General features: G+C 34.2%; 1 protein-coding gene across 4 annotated transcripts in view; it reads right to left on the bottom strand.

The window, feature by feature from the left end:
• The window catches only part of SGCD (sarcoglycan delta), a 739,981-nt gene that overhangs the window by 459,178 nt on the left and 262,000 nt on the right, over positions 1 to 18,803 (bottom strand). The window contains exon 1 of one of the 4 annotated variants that reach the window (XM_051978785.1): positions 11,146 to 11,310. The exons of the other annotated variants lie outside the window; for them this stretch is intronic. The gene's annotated coding sequence lies outside the window, so the exon portion shown is untranslated. Of the gene's footprint in view, positions 1 to 11,145; positions 11,311 to 18,803 lie in introns of those variants that run through there. 4 annotated transcript variants of the gene reach the window in all.

Genomic DNA, 18,803 nt, shown 5'->3' with positions numbered 1-18,803 from the left:
AACTAGATGACCTCTTGAAATCTCTTCCAATTTTAATAATTCTAGAGGACCAATCATCAAATACAATATCCACATGCTGACAAAGAGGTGATGGAATAAGGGTTTAGAAGAAGTAATACAGTTTTTGAAGATTGCCAATGAGGGGATCCATTTTGCTTGACTGCACATTCATAAAGTATTTGCTTTTCCTTTTTGTTTTCTTGTTTTTTTAATGATGTGAGTGGTAAAAGGGAAACAATAGAGTTTTTTAAACTAAAAAAATAATTTAAATAATTCTATCATTCCTTAGGCAAGATTCTTGCCAATCCCATGGACTCCAGTTACTAATGAATTCAGGAAAGAAAATCTTGGGAAGGGATGAGACACACAAATGGAGTAAGAGCTAGAAGAATATGAAAGATGAAAGTGAAGGGCATATGCATATATACTTACATATATATGTGTGTGTGTGTGTGTGTGAATATGTGGGTATATATACAAAGAGAAAGAGAGAGAGAGAGTAAGAGAGAGAGAGAGAGAGAGAGAGAGAGAACGTAGGGAAGAAGGGAGAGAGAATTATACTTCAATTTGCACAGGAGTTCTTTTATCTTCATGAGTCCTCTGGATTTGTGTTGGATCATTGTATTGATTGGAGAAGCCAATTCTTTCACAGCTGATCATCATTACAACACAAATGTTACTATACAAAATGATCTGACTCTTTTCACATTTGTACCTCTTTTTCATTTAACCAATACTGCATTTTAAGGAGTTCTAGAATTAAATTTTATACCTCCTTTTCTATTTAACCAATTTTCCTTAAAGAGTTCTTCCCTTCACTATATTTTTGTGCCTCATTTATCATTTGAAAAATTTCACTTTAAATTTTTTTAGTGTTTTGTGCCTCTTTTTAAGCAAGTTCTTAATTTAATTTCATATTTTTTGTATCACTCTCATTTCTTTCCCCAATTTTTCCTCTATCACTTTTATCTCTTTCTTTAAGTCTTCCAAGATTTCTTTTTGTGTTATGATCCAATTAATATTTTCCTCTGAGGATTTGCTTGTAACATTTAATGTTGTCATAAGTTTATGTCTTTGTCTTCTACTCAACATAGTAATATTTTTGTGAGGCTCAAGTGTTTTCTTCTCCTTTTTTTTCTTTTGATGTTTGCCTATTTTCTCAAACTATTCTTGACTTTGACTTTCAAGTTTATGTTAAAGTTGGGCACCACTGAGCTAATATAATAAAAATGACAATTCTGCCTAAATTGGTCTATTTGTTCAGTGCCATACCAATCAAACTGTCAAAAATATGTTGCAGAGCTAGAAAAATAATAACAAAATTCATCAGAAGAAGAAAAGGTCAAGCATATCAAGAGAATTAATGAAAAAATAAAAAGGATGGTGGCTTAGCAGTAACAAATCTAAAACTATATTGTAAAGCAGCGGTCATCAGAACCATTTGTACTGGCTAAGAAATAGAGTGGTGGATCAATAGAATAGAATAAATACACATGACATAATAATCAAAGCCTATAGTAATCTAGCATTTGATAAAGACTGGAATTCAAGCTTCTAGGATACTATTTTATATTTGATAAAAATTGTTAGGAAAACTGGAAAATAATATGTCAGAAACTCAGTATAGAGTTTTTGCACATGTGAGTCCTTTTTCCCTCCTTTATGATTGCCTTGGGATAAAGACCCACTAGTTGCACTACTGGGTCAAAGGGTATGCACAGTGTTATAGCCCTTTGGGCATAGTGACAGATTGCTCTCCAGAACTTTCACAACTCCACCAACAATGCATTAGTGTCCCAGTTTTCCCACATCCCCTCCAGCTTTTATCATTTTTTCTTGTCATTTTAGATAAACTTACCTCAGAGTTTTTTTTTTTTTAATTTGCATTTCTCTAATCACTAATGATTTAGAGCATTTTTCATATGAATATAGATGGCTTTAATTTCATCATCTGAATATTATTTGTTCATATCCTTTGAGCATTTATCAATTGGGGAATGAATTATATTCTTAAAAATTTGACAGTTCTTTACCTATTTTAGAAATGAAACTTTTATCAAATATTTGTAGCAGCTCTTTTTGTGGTAACAAAGAATTGGAAAATGAGTCGATGCCCATTAATTGGGGAATAGCTGAATAAGTTGTGGTATATGAAGATAATGGAATATTATTGCTCTATAAAAATGACGAATCAACTGATTTTAGGACCTGAATAGATTTACATGACCTGATGCTGAGTAAAACAAGCATAAGCAAGAATACATTATACACAATAACAGCAAGAATGTGCGATGATCAACTATGAAAGACTTGGTTCTTCTAAGTCGCTCAGTGATCCAAACAATTTCAATAGACTTCAGACTAAAAATGCCCTCTGTATTTTGAAAAAGAACTATAGAGATTGAATGTTAGTCAATACTATGAACATGCTATGTTCATTTCTTGTTGTTGTTGTTTTTTCCCCCTCTCTCATGGATTTTTCCCTTTTGTTCTAATTTTTCTCTCCCAACATGATTCATGAAGGTGATGTATATTAAAAATAAATAACTAAATGAATGAATAAAAAAGGTGAAGGTCATGAACAGGAGGACAGAAAACAAATTATATTTAAAACAATCATCATTTAAAAATTTTTCCCCTCCTGTCCAGTTTTTTCTTCATTGCATTTGACATAGCCAGAGGTTTCCATGATCATAACCTCAATCACATTCAGTACAGCAATATGGTATCAAGTCATTTGCATAGAGAAGAGGCATAAGGCCTAGTGTTTATTATGACCTCAATAAAGGCAGATTCAGTGACTGCACACTGATACCCTAGAAAAACTAAGAACAGTTTCCAACCATTCAGAAGGTTCTGATTTAAAAAGCAGAGCATTCAGAGAATCTGATACCATCGCTCTTAAGAGGGCAAAGAGATTGAGGCAAGAGTGAAGTTCTAATCCCCAGAAATACAGTTTTTATCAGTGAATTGTGCTTCCTTTAATAGCTTCCACTGCCTTATCCACAAATAAACACAATTGTACACACACACACACACACATATACACACATAGTAGCATATTGCCTAAGTTCCATTAAAACCATGATACTAAACTATTCCAGAGGCAATCAGTCATACAAGATGTATATCCTGCCTCAGACATGAGATGAGGTACAATATTACCTATAGCATTTTTTTTTCCTACAAGGCAGTGACCCTATCTGTGTAAGGAGAAAATGACACCATGCTGCTGCTGCTGCATTCTTTCCCTCAGGCTTTAGCCATCACAAAAGAATGAAGTTTGAAAAGAACCAACTATTGCCTTTAAATCTGAGACAGATAGAAGGAAAACTAAGTTAGATAAGCAAGAGCAAAGATTTCTATTAGGTTCTTTAATTAGAGTTATCCATTAGGTTTAGATACTTAAGGTATCTATAATAAAAAGTATTTATTAGGTTCTTTAATAAGCAAAAAACCACTGATTGCAAAGTAAGAGCACCAGGTTTCAAATTCCCTATCTGACACATTAACTGTGTGACATTTGTTTAATCATTTAAATACCCTGGGACTCAGTTTATTCATCGGTAAAATAAGACGTTTTGGAATAATAGGCTCCAGAAGTCCTTTCCCACTCTAAATCTATGATCGTGGATGATTCTATAATTTTGGGATTTTCTTTAGTTTAGATCCTGGGAAATAATAAGCCCACAGTATACTACACTAGTCAGACCACATCTGGATTTTGGTCATCACATTTTAAGAGAGGTACTGGCAAACTGGAGAGCATCCTGATGACAAAGAGCAGGCTATTATTTTTTATGTTGTTTAATCAAAATCATTCAGGATAGTTTGACCAGTAAGAGGGTGTTTTAGGCAGAACTTAGCTGTCTTTAAATCTTTGAAAGATTGTTATGAGAAAAATTATTCTGTGTGACTCTAGAGGCTCGATACTTAGAAGCTGTAGAGAAGCAGCTTTCAGATCAATTTTAAAAAGGACTTTTAATAACTGGAGCTGCCAATCAATGGAATAAATGTCATGTGAAATATTAAAATTTGTTACTGAAGGTGTTCAAGTAGATGTTAAGTAATCATAAGTCAACTGTGTTTTAGGAGAGGTTTCCTGCATTGGGTGAGAAGTTGGACCCAATGGACTCCTAAGTCCCTTCCAACTTAAAGTTGTTTTGTTTTGTTTTTAATTATTTCTCTGCTCATAAACATTACGTCCATGTTTACACTCAGTTGTGATCAAAATGGAGAAGCATACAATGTAATCTTAACATAGCCCCTCAGTCAACAAGCATTTATATTAAATACTTAATATTTGCCAGACACTGTGTTGGGTACTGGGAATTGAAAGGAAGAATTAAGACACTAAGAAGAGGTAATTCTTCCTGCCATGACAAACTTTTTTTTTTTTTTTTAATATACACAAGTGATCTCCTTCCATTCTCCAGCAAATTCTTCCCTTTATCATACTTTCTTCCTAATTGCCAGCCTCTCTTTGTTTATTGGTTTCTTCTCTACTACCTACAAATACATTCCTGTCTTTCTTATCTTAAAAAACCCTTTACTTTATACCATGACTGCTGCCTTTCTTAATGCATTTTGTACCTTTTGTGATTAAACTCCATAAGAAGCTTACAATTGATGTCTTTACTTCTTTTCCTTTCACTCTTCTAAACTCTCTATAGTCTGGTTTTGATCTAATCATTTAACTGGAAGTGGTCTCTCTGAGTACTATTATCCCTCTCTACTCTTTTTACATGATCTCATTGGTTCTCATGGGTTCAACTCATCCCTAGGTGGATGAAACTAGACAGATGTTACAAGGATCTATTTATCTAGTCCTAACCTCTCTCCTCACCTCCAATCTCCTATCTTCAACTAGACATTTCTAACTGTAAGATATGTTAAATTCAATATGTCCAAAATAGAAACAGAACCAAAAATGCCCAGTTTCTTCTTTTCTGACTTCTCTGTCATTTTCAAGGTTATCACCACTCCCCTAGCTACTCAGACTCATAGCCCAGTTTTACCCTCCACTCCTCCTTTTCCCCCTACTCCACAATCAATCTTTTGCCAAGTCCTTTCACTGCTATCTTTGTAACATTTCTCCTATAGGTCTCCTCTTCTCTGATATTGCAACCACTTTGATTTGACCTTCATCAACTTTTACTTTGTTCACTGCAATGTCCTGATGGTTGGTCTATTAATTTGAGTTTTTTTGTCACTCTAATCCATTTTCCACTAAGTCATCAAACTGATCTTCCTTAAACACAAGAATGATCATATTACAAACTTCTCCTTCCATCCCAAATTTCAACTATTCAATCAAATCCAGTCTTTCCCTGTTATCTCCAAGGTCAAATATAAAATACTGTTTCTCTGAAAACCTTTTCTATTTTTCCAGTTTCCTTGTGCTTTACAGCTTCTTTCCATCTCCCCCACAAAATATCCATCCTCTGAAATGCAGTGATACTATTTTTTTTTTTTTTTTGCACAAGACTATCCACCTTCCTACTCTGGGAATTTTTACTGGCAATCCTTACTCTCAACCACCCCATCTCCACTTTCCAGTTTTCCTGTTAAAGTCTCATCTTGTACAAAAATTATTTCTTACACTTTAATCTTAGTCCATTTCTTCTGAGATTATTTCTATTTTCCCTGTATGTATTTTGTTTTTATATATGTGTATATAATCACAAAACATAAATGCATCCATATATGTACACATACACATATGTAAGTATGTGTATATATGTATGTATTCATGCATACATATGTGTATGCGTATGTTTTCATTTTGACTACCTCATTAGATTATGAAATCCTTGAGAGCAGGAACTTTTTTCAGTTCAATTTAAACTCAATAAACATTTATTAAGCATCTACTAGGAAGTAGACACTGTGCTAACTTTTGGGAATACAATTAAATAACAGATAGTTCCTGCCCTCAGAGAGGTTACAATCTAATGATGGAAAACAATACACAAAAGGAAACTGGAAAGTGGGATAAATATCAGGGAGTACCCAGAATGGATACCAGGAAGTACCCAGTTTAGTGTTTTTCTATTCTGTGGTGTTGAAACCAAGCAAATTTGAAAATGCATAGTAGAGTGTGATGGGAAGTCCCAACATTTTTGCCATCTAAAAAGGAAGATTGGGAGGAGTTGGAAGATGATGAATATCCAAGGCTTGAATTACCAATTTGGTGATAAGATTAAACACAAACAGTTTCCCTGGGGAGCATCATTTTCTTTCTTTTGCTGGAATATGGTTATTTGTTTCAAGGGGTTTTTGTTTTTGTTTCCCCTCCCCAAAGTCTAAGAGGGAAATGCTTCTTAAATGAAAAATAAAATATAATTTAAAAATTACTGTTGCTGCCTTTAAAAGCTCACCTTCCACTGGGGTTGTTCATGTTGTTACTCAGGTGTTTCAGTTGTACTTTGCTCCATGCCCCTGTTTTGGGGTTTTCTTAGCAAAAATACTGAAGTGCTTTGCATTTTCTTCTCTAGTTCATTTTACAGATGAGAAAACTGAGGCAAACAGAACTAAATGTCTTGCCTGGGCTAAGTGTCTGGGGTCAGATTTGAACTCAGGAAAATATCTCTTCCTGATTCCAAGTGTAGTGATCTATCCCAGTGTTCGACCTAACTGCTCTTTTATTGGGATAGACAACATATACTATTTTATTTTTTTAACCAACAGTAAGTACATATTCTTAAAGGGAATCAGACTTGAAAAGATCTGTTTTATTCTCATCTGTTCCTTTCTAGTGACTATTCCTTATTTTACTTCTGCTTATCTCTAAAAGTAGCAAGATGCAAAGAGATCATAAAAAGGAAAAAGGATTGGCATATGCAAAAATGTCTCAGCCCTTTTTGTAGTGGCAAGGAACTGGAAAAAGAGTGGATGCCCATCAGATGGAGAATGGCTGAATAAGTTATGGTATGTAATGGAATATTATTGTTCTGTAAGAAGCATCAGCAGGATAATTTTGATACATGAACTGATGCTAAGTGAAGTGAGTAGAAAGAAAGCATTGTGCATAGAAACCACAAGATACTGTGATGGACTTGGTTCTTTTCAACAATGAAATGATTCAGGTCAATTCTAATAGGTTTGTAATAGAAGAGTCATTTACATCCAGAGAGAGGATTATGGGGATTTAATATGTATTACAATATTGTATTTTCACTTTTTGGTTGTTATTGTTTGCTTGTTTTTTGTTTTTTTTCTCTTTTTTTTCCTTTTTGATCTCATTTTCTTGTGTAGCATGATAAATGTGGAAATAAATATGTTTAGACGAATTATACATGTTTAATCTACATTAGATTATTTGCTATCTAGGGAAGTGGAGAGCGGGGAGGGAGGGAGAAAAATTTGGAACACAAGTTTCCCAAAGGTGAATGCTGAAAACTATCTTTGCATATATTTTGAAAAATTAAAAGCTTTTACAAAAATAAATAAAATAGTGAGATGAATAAAATAACTCACAGCCCTTCCAAGTCCCCAAATTCTTCGTTTTAGGAAAATTCTAGCATGGACTTGACATTAATCTTTCCTATTGTGATTTTTTTTTTTTTTTTGCTTTTCTAAATAATGGACTTCCCTTCTAGAGGCTAAATTAAGCATTGTTTCTTATCAAAAGATTCCCAGTGATACTATATGGCTCTAATAGAAATACTCATGTTTGTAGAAGAACCCAAATTATAAATAACCCAGATGCACTTGAAAGTTCCATGGTGGATTCAAACAAATTTTACCATATTACAAATTGTTGAGTAGTGGCTTACAAAATAATTGAATACAAGAATGATCAAAAAGAAAATGATGGATTACAAGATGAACAGCGCACATTCTCCATTCATACTCCAGAGTCTATAAAAGTCCCAGAGAAAGGGCCCCAGAATATCAAAAAAGTTCTTTATAGAGTAATTGTGGCAATACATGGATAAGAATTACTTAGGTTTAGAGTGAGTGGAGGAATAGGGATGTGTACCCATGGAAGTAATGTCCATATGTTTGAAATTTAATTGGTCATAGCCTAGATCCTTAAAAAGTAATGAGTTTGCAATATTAACACTACTTTTGTTAGCTTCATGAACACACTTATACTCTTCTTTTGCAGCTAAAAACCTTAGAAATGCAACTTGGTTTAAAAATAAAGTCTCTAGGGTATGGCTCCTCCTCCATAGGAAATCTGAGAACTTTGGCAGCTTTAGGCTCTACAAATGTAATATCTGATTTCTTCCAGAAAGGACAGTAATCTGACCATGTGATCTCATATTCTGAACAGAGAAATACAATTCTGTCTACTGAGGTCATAGTTTATTCCTGTTGGATAGGCAATAGACATCAAGAGGAATAGATCACTCCCTGGCAGTCTCTGTATAGTTTCAGCCTATGCAATTAAGGAATTCCTGTAACTAAAACTCAGCCTCCCAAATTTCCTATAAGGATAACTGTCCTGTTATGTTTCTTCTCTGTTTTTTTCTTCCTTGAGAAAGAGAAACACACACACACAGAAAGAGAAAGAGAGAGAGACAAAAACAAAGACAGAGAGACAGAGAAACAGAGACAGAGAGACACAGAAAAACAGAGAGACACAGAAAGATAGAGAGACACACAGAGAGAGAGAAAGAGGGGGAGAAAGAGAGAGAGAAAGACAGAAAGAGCTAGCTACTTAGGAAATATATATTACTACCCATCTCACCTTGTTCCTAAGAGGAATATGCTTTATAAACCTTTAAAGTACTTCATAAATGTGACCTATTATTGTTATTATTATCATAGTTATATGTGTTATTATGGTCATTTTCTATTACATTCCACCTTGGTCCAAGTCCAATCAGTTTCCAAGCCTCTACTAGATATAAATTAGGAAAAAAATAATAAAACAAAACAAAAAAACCTCACAAGTCTCTGCAGACTGAGAAGTCCTCAAAGCCAAAAATGCTTCCATTTTCTACTAAAGAGGTAGGTGAGATGCATTGTTTCAGCATCCTAACTGCAAGAGAAATGAAATGTCCAGACTCAAAAAGTCATTTCTACTGCTAATGAGGTACCTCTAGACACCTCTGCAAAGTCTGTCTCCACTTATTAGAAATCTATTTCTTGTCATCCTAGATGCTACAGAATCTAGTGAAAATCAAATGCCAACTCATCACCTCTGATTCATCCAGAATCTTTGTTTCTAGGATAGTTTCTGGACAAACATCAGCAACTCTCATCTATAAAATAAAGAGATTGGACTAGGTGACCTCTGAGGTATTATGAAGTATCTTCCCCCAAACTTCTTTTATGATTCTGTGATCTTATGATCTCATAATGATCTTATAAATCTCATTATGATCTTATAAATCTCAATTTAGTCCTCCTGGCTACTCAACAAAACTTCAAATTATTAGGTCTTTTCTCCTTTTTAGCAAGTTTTGTTACACATTGTACATGAGACACACTAGGGAACACTGAGTCTGGGGTAAGGAAAAACCTTAGTTTAAATATGGATTCAAATTTATATGACTCTAGGCAAACCTTGACCTCTGCTTTAATTTCCTTAACTGTAAAATGGCGATATGCAGCTACCTTGCACAGGTGTTGGATCCAATGAAATTTTTTTTTTAAGGTACTTAACTTAATGCTTAGAACATAGTAGGTGTAATGTAAATGCTTATTCTCTTCCCTTTCCCCTTACAGGTAAACTAACCAATTAAGGGAAAAAGGAAATAAAGAAGGAAGGAAGGAAAGGAGGGAGGAAAGAAGGAAAGAAGGAAAGAAAAAGAAAGGAGAAAATAAATAAAGAAAGAAAGAAAGAAAGGAAAGAAGGGAGGGAGAGAGAGAGAAAGAGATAGAGGGAGGAAGAAGAAACCCTATCCAATTAGAGGTTACTAAGATACAGTGGCATAATGGATGCAATGTTATATACTCAGAGTGTAAAAGATGGGTTCAAGTCTAAATTTTGCTTTTCCTTCCTATTTGACCACGGGTGACTTATTTAAATATTCTGAATCTCAGGCAGCAACTTAAGACCCTTACTTACTAGGATGCAGAAGGTTATATTATATGTGAAAAAAGTATTTTTCAAAAACCAGAAACATCTATAAAAACACATTGTCATCATTATAACTCAATTGCCTTTACTTCTAAAAGTGTGGCCTCAATTGAAATGCTCACCAATAAATTGCAAAATCTATGTGGAGTCAGAATGTTCCCAGGGTAAAGAAAGGAGTTTGTGACATAGGGAAGAGCCCCAAGTAAATTGTAATACTGAGCCTGAAAAAAACCTTCATGAGGCTTTTTTTTTTTTTAAGAAGAGAATACAGAAGACAAGCACAACCTAAAATGAAAGAAAATGGAAAAAAAAAAAAAAGAAATCCCACTCTCCAATCCCCTCAACTGGAATCAAAAGATCTGTGTTCAAATCTCATTTCTGCTATTTACTATCAGTGTGACCCAGAACCTGTGAATTTGAATATGACATTCACTTAGCTTTTTGCACAATGCACAAAATACTTTAATGGAGTTTAAAACTGCAGACTGCCTTCTCAGGAAGGAAACTGAAATGAATAACGGAAACTGAATGATTTCCTGAATTGCAAAATGTGGATCTAAGATATTTCAAAGTCAATATATCAAAAGCATCTCTAACAGCAACCAAAATCCTCTCTGCTAATAGCATATCAGACTTCCTTATGTATATCTGGTATTACACTCAGAAAGAGTGGGGAGAATCATCAACCTCATTTATTCTTTGATTTCCTTCTGAAACGAGGGTCATATTCTAAAAAAGCTATCATCAGAACTTTTTGGAAGGATAGAATCAGTCAGTTTTCATCTAAAATAGCCCTTGCTGGTAATAATCTGGTCTCACTTTGCAGAAAGAAGGAAAAATAAGTTGGGGAGTATTGGAGCAGTCTGGGTAAGAAATGGGTTCTGTATATTCTTTCCCCGTTCCACACTCCCCCTCCCCCTCATTCCTGGAGGAAAGAGTCCACTTCAGCAGAAAACTGTTGGGGGTGGGGAATGGGGATCCACACTAAATGTACAACCAATAACATTCTGGATTCCTTTCATAATAGAAAAAGAAACTTTCAATAACTACAGTTATCAGACCCACTGTTAAAACAGACACAGAATGCAAGGAACTTAATAGGATCCTACCTCTCTGTCTCTGTCTCTGTCTCTCTGTCTCTGTCTCCCTCTCTGTCTCTCTGTCTCCCTCTCTCAGAAGCAAGCAGATGGAAACGGAGCCCAGTTCTAGAGTCCGCTGAGGAGTTCCAGGGGAGAGACACTGGCTGCAGAGCGGGGCTAGGCCCAGCCCGTGTTCAGAAGCTTGCCCTGGTCAAATTTTCCAAAAGCAGAATTGTAGCCAAGTCCCTGCCCATGCCTGAAGAATTTCCTGAACAGCATTCCCGTTCTTTTTTCTGACTGCTTTGAAACCACACTCTGTCTGTACTTCAATAAGGCTTTGTCAGGCCAAGTTACAGCTACTGGTCTGCCTCCAGATATCAATGGAAAACACATGTGTCATGCACAGACAAAGCTCTCCCCCCACCTCCCTGCAACAGCGCCCATGGCGTCTGCACGCCTCACACTTACAACTCCAAAGTAAACCATTTCTATCACCAATTCTGATTTTTCAACAATTCTACACACACAGACTTCTCTTTGTGGTGCTAGATGCCAGAGATAATACCTTTCTCTTTGACTCAGCACTGCCCCTTTTAAAAACACTTTTCCCTCCTATAGCCAGTCTTAGGCTGACCCAGGTTAGCACTTAGCTCTTACCAGCCTTTATAAAAAACAGCCTATTACAGTGGAGAGAGATAAGAATTCTAATTTGATCTCCCTACCTGCCTTTGCCAGGGTCTTTCTTTGCTTAAAATTTCAATTGCTAGAAGGGAAACAATATTTTTAGCATTTCTAGACTTAGTTCAGCACATCACAGCCATATCCTAATCTTGACACACGCTACTATAGCTGCTGAAAGTAAAAATAATGCAATTATTTTTCAAGCACTTTCTTTTCTCCCTCCTCTTGACTGGGATTTGCCCAAAAAAATGTAGCATTTTACACACCACGGTGTCAACATTGTTTTTGCCTGACTTTTGGAAAGAGGAGGTGGGGAAAGGATGAATCTTTAATCAGAATGGGCAGAATTCTTTACATCTGAGATTATTTCTCTAAATGATAGTGTATCAGATTTCTGTGTGCATGCATTGTGTTTGTGGTCTGTAATTGACATTCCACGTGTCAATTATATACATAATACGTGCATGTATGTATATATTTATGTTTACAATTCAAATATATATATATAGAGAGAGAAAAGATACTTTTTTAAAAGCTAGAAACATGTTCCCCCTTTTTTCTCACAGCCAGCTCTCCCCTAAAAGCTGAAGCAGAGTTGTCAAGGTAACAAAATGGAAAAAGAGACAATTTAAAGAGAAACAGTTGTTATTATTTGGGGGTTACTAAATTTTTTCTTTTAAAAATCACACCCTATTATCAGCTTACTCCAAATAATTGGCCTTGCTGAGTTTTAAACATGTGTGCTCTGGAGGGAATGTTCTAAATGATTGGATGTGAGTTGAGGTGTTAGTCTCAGAGTTGATTGCAATGGGAATTTCAGCAGAGGCAGTTCCCAGGCTTAGGAGGAAAACAGTGTGTGTGTGTGTGTGTGTGTGTGTGTGTGTGTGTGTGTATGTGTGTGTGTGTGTGGTGTGTAGTGTGTGCATGTGTGTGTGTGTGTATGTGTGAGGTATGTAGTGTGTGTGTGTGTGTGTGATGTGAATCTAAGAGGCCACGCTCCAATCCATTTTCTCTATTATAGGAACATTTGGTAGACAAATATCAACTTCTTTTTCTGTAACATGTGGTCTCCAGAAATTGTACAAAGGCAAGAATTTAGTTCTATATCTAGAGATTTGAAAGAGATGATTCAGTTAATCTTGACGGTGTTTAGGTTACCAAGCCATAAAAGTGACATAACCCTAACTTTTACTACCAGCAGAGAGCAGAAGTAACTATTTCCCTAATTTTTCTTAATGTTATTTGAGAAAGAAAGTAACCTTGGACGACTTCCTCTTTCTTTTCCAAATGCAAGGGTCAATATTTTTCTTCTAAAGATTTAACTCACAGGAAAGCAGATTAGAAAATTGGATTTGCAGTCATTTACAGTGGGTTGGACAAAATAGGGCTGTCACTACAAGAGAATTGGCTTCTTTCACTGTAACCCGACAAGGAACTTGAAATGACCACTCAAATTAGAAAAGAGTTAGCAAATACGACTCAACATATAAGGAAACAGTTGAAGTCTTGAATTTTAAAAACCTTGTAAAAAAGACTCTTAGGAAATCTTGCTGAGATAAAAGTTTCTCCAAATTCTAGGATCAGAGAAATGTGGAATTCAGAACTGGAAAGACCTTGAAAATTTTTGATTCCAACTCTCCTATTTTTACAGAGGAGGAAATGAAAATTTAGAGATATCAAGTGACTCACTCAACATGGGTAGCAAGGAGAAGTGAAGAGATTAAACTATAAGACTCATTAGAAACTAGGGGAATCACATCTAGTCTTGACCTATCTTTTAGACAGCTTGTCAATTCTATGTTTATAGTGTTTATTCACTTTTGCTGTAAGGACAGGAGATAGACGACAGAATAGAGTAGAAGATAGAAGATAATGAGGTAAAATTACACTGTCCAAAAAACTTGGGATAGAAATCAGAGAAATGAAAAAAGGAAACAGAAAAATAGAGCATGTCATTTGTTGTTATTGTTTTTGTTCTGTGATAAGTGTAGCAAGCAAAACAGAGAAGGGCAAAAACACAGAGAGTTGGAGAAACATGAAGTGGATATAACTTCTGAAATGATGGCTAATTAAAAGATGGAGTCATTAGTCTTAGATTTTTTTTTAAAAGGGTCCTACTCAGATGAGGTTGAGATGGGTTCATGATTTAATCATACAGGTGATACTATATGCAAATTAGGAGAAGAAGGAATAATTTATTTATCAGAACAGAGGAATTTATGACAAAACAAGATCAAACAATATGAATATTATGAAATATAAAATGAATAATTTTGATTACATTAAATTAAAAAAGGTTTTGCATAGATAAAATTGATGCAGCCAAGATTAGAAGGGAAGCAGAAAGCTAGGAAAGAATTTTTATAGTCAGTGTTTCTGATCAAGAACTTATTTCTAAATTATATCGAGAATTGAGTCAAATTTTTAAGGATACAAGTCAATCACCAATTGATGTGAACAAAGGACATGAACAGACAATTTAACGATAAAGAAATTAAAGACATCTATACTCACATGAAAAAATGTTCTAAATAACTATTGATTTAGAGAAGTACAGATTAAAATAACTCTGAGATATTACCTAATACCTAACAGATTGGCTAAAATGACAGGAAAAGATGATGATAAATGTTGGAGGAGATATGGAGAAAACTAAAACACTAATGCTGATGCAAGGCAAAGAAAGCACCAAAACAGTAAACAAAATAATGATAATAATATAAATAAAAACCCCATTGAAATTTTTGAATTTACATAAAAGGAAGTGGCTACCACTGGTTTCAGAGTTTACATCTATAAAACATATGACTTCCCTTCAATAAAGGGGTAGGGACACCAGGTATAGAATATTGCAAAAGCTATCAGGAATATGTTGACTTTTTCTGTCTATGTTGACTTTTTAAAAATTGTCTTTGGATTGGGGAAATGTAAGGGGAATTATCTGTGTCATAACACACTAAAGGCATCAACAAAACTTAAAACAAAATAAAGGATCCAAAAAAATCTCATAATTAGTGATTAATTCCAATTAAACCATTTCTTCTCCAGAAATAATTTTTTTTCACAGATAAATACCTTGGGAAAGGCAAGAAATTGAGACATTTTGAGCCATTAACAGCCTTAGAGAATGAATTAATTTGTTAGAGATTAGCACACCAGTCCCCTGAGAAGGCTCTGATGAAGTAATTGTTAATTGATTGATTCCCACTCCTATGTCACATTACTCCTTTTACAAACTTTACATTCCAAATTGGACAACTTGTCATTTCAAAATTCATTTAGTCCTCCTTCCTCATGCCATTGCTAAAGTATCATCAAGATCTGGAATTCTCTTCCCATTTTTATGCCATTACTTACAAACAAACCATCATGTGTAAGGTTTTGAAGCATTTTTGGACTTAGCATATATCTGGATGTTCTCTTTTGGGTCATCTATAATTTTGATTTTTGAAATAATAGCATTCTATAATATTTAAACAATTAGATTCAACAAGACAAAAAACAGTTTATTTAGAATCTCAATAATCTGAGGCAGAACTTTCCTTGGACTATATACCTTCTCCATATATATCTTCTCCAATTAATATCCATGATTTTTCATAGTTTTTCCAAAGAGGATCTGTTAAACACATAGAAAAATTTCTTCTATGCCTATTTAAATTTTTTGAAGATCAGTGCCACTCTTAAGCTTTGCTCTTTATACATACTTTTCTGACTCAAAATTTACTCATTGTAATCCCTTTTGCCTTTTCTCACATCATTGTTGGAAAGATGCTTCAGTCTATTTGCACCCAGCATGAATTTCTCCATTAACCTCTGGGTCACTCTCAACTTTAATATTAAGAAACTGGTAAAATTCCAAATTTTACAATTACATAGCCCTACTAAAAATACATTTGTGTTTAGGTTTCTTTTTTTGTAAGTTGGTTTTTGGCACTGGAGAATGGTTCACAGTTATTGGAATCATAGCCCAATTTCCAAAATGCTACTCTCCTTCCTTTCTTATTTCTGTTCCATTCTTCTCTGCACTTTTATAGGGCCTGTTCCAGATATTTGGACTGTTATAATAATTCAGTGGCTAAGATATCCAATTATATACCATGGTGTGGGTGATAGATAATCTTTATCCATTAAAAATTCCCTGTGTAGATTATTGGACTAATTTGTTCCATCATGTAGCTTTGAGTATGATGCCATTTGCAAAAAAAAAAGAACAACAAAGGACACAAGGCCTATAGAGTTAATGTTTATTTTATTTGGATTTTGTAGGGAACATTCCCTCTACAGTGAAGAATGGAAAGCATGTTTATCCTTTTTTCTATGCACCTTTGCATCAATAATCAGATGATTACTGAATAGATATCTTCATGTTTTTTTTTCTTTTTCAAGCAATCTTGAATAATCTTTAAAAGTTCGTGAAAGATCCTATTTCTCTGCGTCATTAAAATTATATTTTATTCTATGAAATCCAATGTTTTCTAATACTTGAAAAAATAAATAAAGCATCTCTATCAATTTTGCAACCATAAAATATATTCTCTTATATAAAATAATCTGCAAAATCTGTCTGTTCCCTTCATCAAGAATGCAACTAAATTGCTGGATCTGAAATTAGGAAGACCTGAGTTAAAATGTTGCCTCAAGCTCTAATTAGCTTGTGATCCTGGAGAGGCCATATAACTTCTGATTACCTCCATTTCTCATCTTTAAAATGAGAATAATAGCATTTTCTAACTCCCTCAGTTGCTTTAGCAAAAAATGAGATAAAATTTATAAAGCACTTTGCAAAACTTAATATTCTATGTAAATGCTACCAATTACTATCCTCTTGGCTCAAAACCAGGAAAATTATAAGCATAATTGACTATTTCAATAATCAAAAAAACATATCAAACTGTGCATACTCTTTGATCCAGCAGTGCTACTACTGGGCTTATATCCCCAAAAAAATACTAAAGAAGGGAAAGGGACCTGTATGTGCCAAAATGTTTGTGGCAACCCTGTTTGTAGTGGCTAGAAACTGGAAAATAAATGGATGCCCATCAATTGGAGAATGGTTGGGTAAATTGTGGTATATGAATGTTATGGAATATTATTGCTCTGTAAGAAATGACCAGCAGGATGAATACAGAGAGGCTTGGAGAGACTTACATGAACTGATGCTGAGTGAAATGAGCAGAACCAGGAGATCATTATATACTTCAACAACAATACTGTATGTGGATGTATTCTAATGGAAGTGGATTTCTCTGACAAAGAGAAGATCCAATTCAGTTCCAGCTGATCAATGATGGACAGAAGCAGCTACACCCAAAGAAAGAACACTGGGAAATGAGTGTGAACTGTTTGCATTTTTGTTTTTCTTCCCGGGTTATTTTTACCTTCTGAATCCAATTCTCCCTGTACAACAAGAGAACTGTTTGGTTCGGCACACATATATTGTATCTAGGATATACTATAACATTTTTAATATATATAAGACTGCTTGCCATCTAGGAGAGGGGGTGGAGGGAGGAAAGGGAAAAGTCGGAATAGAAATGAGTACAAGGGATAATGTTGTAAAAAAAATTACCATATGTTCTGTCAATAAAAAGTTAAAATTAAAAAAAAAACCAAACGAACAGAAATCTTTAAATGATTATCTTAATAGATTCAGAAAAAGCATTTGACAAAATCCAACATCCATTCCTATTAAAAACAATAGAGAGTATAGGAATAAATTGAGTTGTCCTTAAAATGATCAGTAGCATCTATTTAAAACCATCAGCAAGCATCATATGCAATGGGGATAAACTAGAACCAGATCTATTAAGATCAGGTGTACAACAAGAATGTCCATTATCACTATTACTATTCAATATTGTATTAGAAATATTAGCTTTAGCGATAAGAAGAGAAAAAAAACAATTAAAGGAATTAGAATAGGTAATGAGGAAACCAATTTATCACTCTTGGCAGATGATATGATGGTATACTTAGAGAGTCCTAAAGAATCAAGTAAAAATGCTATAAGCAATTCACAATTTAGCAAAGTAGCAGGATACAAAATAAATCCAGATAAATCATCAATATTTTTATGTTATCAACAAAGTCTAGCAGGATGAGATACGAAGAGATTCCATTCAAAATAACAATAGATAATATAAAATAGTTGGGAGTCTATCTGCAAAGGCAAATTCAGGAACTATATGAAAACAATTACAAAATGCTCTCCACAGAAATAACTTCAGGTCCAATCAATTGGAAGAATATCAACTGCTCATGGCGAGGCCAAGGTAATACAATAAAAATGACAGTTCTACCTAATTAATCTACTTGTTCAGTGCCATGCCTATCAAACTCCCAAGAAATATTTTATAAAGCTAGAGAAAAAGAATAACAATGTTCATCTGGAAGAACAAAAGGTCAAGAATTTCAAGGGAATTAATGAAAAAAAAATGCAACTAAAGGTTCCCTAGCTGTACCAGACATAAATCTATATTGTAAAGCAGCGATCATCAAAACCATTTGATACTGGCTAAAAGATAGAATAGTTGATCAGTGGAATAAATTAGGTTCACAAGACAATAGTCAATGACTATAGCAATCTACTGTTTAATAAGCCCAAAGACATGAGCTTCTTGGATAAGAACTCATTATTTGACAAAAATTTATAGGAAAATTGGAAATTAGCATAGAAGAAACTAGGCATTGATCCACATATAATACACTATATACCAAGATAAGGTTAAAATTTGTTCATGGTTTGAACATGAAGAATGATACTATAAGCAAATCAAAAGAGCAAAAGATAGTTTATCTCTTAGATCCATGGAAAAGGAAGGAATTTGTGGTATCAGATAAATTAGAGCAAATTATGAAATACAAAATGGATAATTTTGATTATATTAAGTTAAAAAGTTTTGTACTAACAAAACCAGCACAGAAAAGATGAGAAGGAAAGCAATAAACTGGGAATTTTTTTTTATATCCAAAGGTTCTAATAAAGGCCTCATTTTAAAAATATA

Source organism: Antechinus flavipes, chromosome 2 (genome assembly GCF_016432865.1).
Source record: "Antechinus flavipes isolate AdamAnt ecotype Samford, QLD, Australia chromosome 2, AdamAnt_v2, whole genome shotgun sequence".
In the NCBI taxonomy this organism is placed as follows: Eukaryota; Metazoa; Chordata; class Mammalia; order Dasyuromorphia; family Dasyuridae; genus Antechinus; species Antechinus flavipes.
Note: the sequence above shows the minus strand (reverse complement) of the source record. Positions and strands in the feature narration are given on the sequence as shown.